The 2,353-nt window shown below is 55.8% G+C and overlaps 1 protein-coding gene across 1 annotated transcript in view; it reads right to left on the bottom strand.

The window, feature by feature from the left end:
• The window catches only part of LOC105827271 (chromosome unknown open reading frame, human C11orf24), a 9,888-nt gene extending 8,012 nt beyond the window's left edge, over nt 1–1,876 (bottom strand). Inside the window, exon 1 of the mRNA XM_012665334.1 lies at nt 1,773–1,876. The gene's annotated coding sequence lies outside the window, so the exon portion shown is untranslated. The remainder of the gene's footprint in view (nt 1–1,772) is intronic.
• Nucleotides 1,877–2,353: the final 477 nt, after the last annotated feature.

Genomic DNA, 2,353 nt, shown 5'->3' with positions numbered 1-2,353 from the left:
AGGGCTTCAGTGAGCCTAAAAGCAGAGCCTGGCCCTTAGGACCTATCCTGTTGTTCTCAACACCATCTGGTGCAGGCAGGCTGGGTAGATAAAGCTCTCTGATCACAGTAAATGGAAAGGATAGAGCACCCTGGGGCAGGAAGGGAATAAGTGAGAATGAATTAAGTTAGGAGACCAGGATAGATGGAAAGATGGGAGCTTGGGCTGGTGCTGGGAGTTCCCTTCTTCAGGGATCAGCTCCCCACAGGCTCTGCAAGGAAGAAGCAGCAGGACACCCCCTTGAGTCATGTGACACTCCATGAGACAGGCAACCCCAGACTGTGCCCCTGGGCATCAACTTGCTTATCTTTTTCTCGTCCATATCCGTGAGATGCCTCCCAATACCTCTTGTCTCTGACTTCTTGTTTTCCAACCTTGGCTTGATTTTTAATTCGTTTATGAACCTGTTTGTTATATATAGGGTGCTGCATACAAGTTACATGAAATTGGACTCCAAATGGCTTAATTCTTTTTTTGTGTGTGGGGCACAGAGAGGTTCCAAAGATCGAACCCAAGTAAACCTCAGGCATGGTAAAGGACTGTCAATGTTACCCTACCTTCCATCATGCTGTTAAGACTTACTTAGCAGCAGCAGCGTGGCCCCAGTCCCTACTCCAAAGGGGGAAGCTATACATACCGAGTAGGGATTGCAAAAACAAATACAGTGCGAACTGTAGACACATAATCCTGACACGTCACCTGGCTGAACTTTGGTAGCGGAAGCTCAAGGAACATAGACTTATGGTTTTGTGTATATAGACATTGTCCTGTAGTCCAAAGGATGTGACTGCATGGCAGATGGGAACCTGGAACACTGGATATCATTTTAATTACACTGCTTGTTTCCAGGTTTCTGGAAGTTTTGGTGTCACAGCTGAATGCTAAGGCCTAGTTTTTGCTGGCAATGTGGGTAGATTTGATACTCCTTTGTCCGTCAGGCAGATCTCGTGCATAAATGGAAAATTTATATTTTAAATACTTTCCTCCCTGATTTTATTGAAATTTTAGAGATGCTTCCTGGGGGCGGAGGGATTTGCAAGTTGTTACATGCTAATTTCGAAGGACCATGTTTATTTCTTGTGGCAAACCACGTGGATGCTGATTCCTTATGTATCAGCCTCAGGTTAAATGCACACCCTAAGCTGCCACATGGGGGACTACTTAGGGACTCAAGTTGGCGAGGTAGGCAGGTGGATAGACAAGCAGGAGAGAAAATCCCCACAAATGCCCAACGCCCTCCCAGGTAGAGAGGGTCTGGGGCGCAGGCCTGGGTCACCCCACAGGGCAATGCTTTCTCTGAGGGCAACACTTCCTGAGGCCCAGTCTGGTCCTGGATTTGCCCGGGGAAGACCTTTTAGTTCGCCCCCGGAGTGTCCCCACTCTGCGCCCAACTGGAACAACCTGCCGTCCTCTTTTCCAGCGTGGGACCCCCTTCAGCCTTCCTCACTCCTCCTGCCTCTGGGGCCTCATCCATGCTCGGCCCCCAATTGATTCCTGTTCCTTCCTCTCTCCCCCTATTCCTCACCTCCATTTCTCCTCGTCTTGCACTCACTTTATGCCCTCATCCGTCGTTTCTCTTGCCCCTCTCCTCCTGCCTCCCCCGCACCCATTCACCCTCCTGCCCGTCGTGCCCCTATTCAACCTTCCTCCTGCTCCCCACCTCCCTCTCCCGTCCCAAGCCGGTTCCGGGACCCCTGACAGCAACTCCCCAGACGGCAGCGCGAGCCCCTTACCCGGGCGCGGCAGGCCTGCGGCGGCCCGGCGGCCCTCAGACGGCTGGGAAGCGCCCGCGACCCGGCGCGGGGACGTGGCCAGCAGTGGAGCCAAGACAGCTTAGGGCAGCGCGCCCTGCCGGGGCCCCGCCCAGGCCGCCCGGAAATGACGTCACGGAGGCGGGTCCGGGGCGGGGCGGCCTGGCTGGGACGGGGAGTGGCCTTGGTGGTGCCTGGCGTAGCCGGATGCGAGCCGGAAGCGAGGGGCGTGGCTTCACTTAGGCCCCGCCTCCCCGGGCCGGCTCGGGTCACGCCTAGCGCGTGGCCGGAAAGAGCTATTTTCGGCAAGTCTGCGGCGGAAGAGGGCGTTCAGAGGGTTCGGTCGCTGTGCTGTGCCTGCGGTGTCTGGGGGTCCCAGGGTGGGGCAGGTAGCGCTCAGACGCACCTCGACGGTGCACAGGGAACTGACCGCGAAACGCCTCGTAAGACCTTTCGCCCGAGCCTCCTGCTACGTTCCTGCGCTTCCTCCCCCTCTTGTGTCCAGCCGCTGCGGGAGGCTCCGGGTGTCCTAGGAGTCATGGTAGGGTGGCAGCTAGCGGTTT

This window comes from Propithecus coquereli, unplaced genomic scaffold, assembly GCF_000956105.1.
Source record: "Propithecus coquereli isolate 6110/MARCELLA unplaced genomic scaffold, Pcoq_1.0 Scaffold120, whole genome shotgun sequence".
Taxonomy (NCBI): domain Eukaryota; kingdom Metazoa; phylum Chordata; class Mammalia; order Primates; family Indriidae; genus Propithecus; species Propithecus coquereli.
The sequence above is the reverse complement of the archived record's forward strand: the minus strand, read 5'-3'. Positions and strand labels throughout refer to the sequence as shown.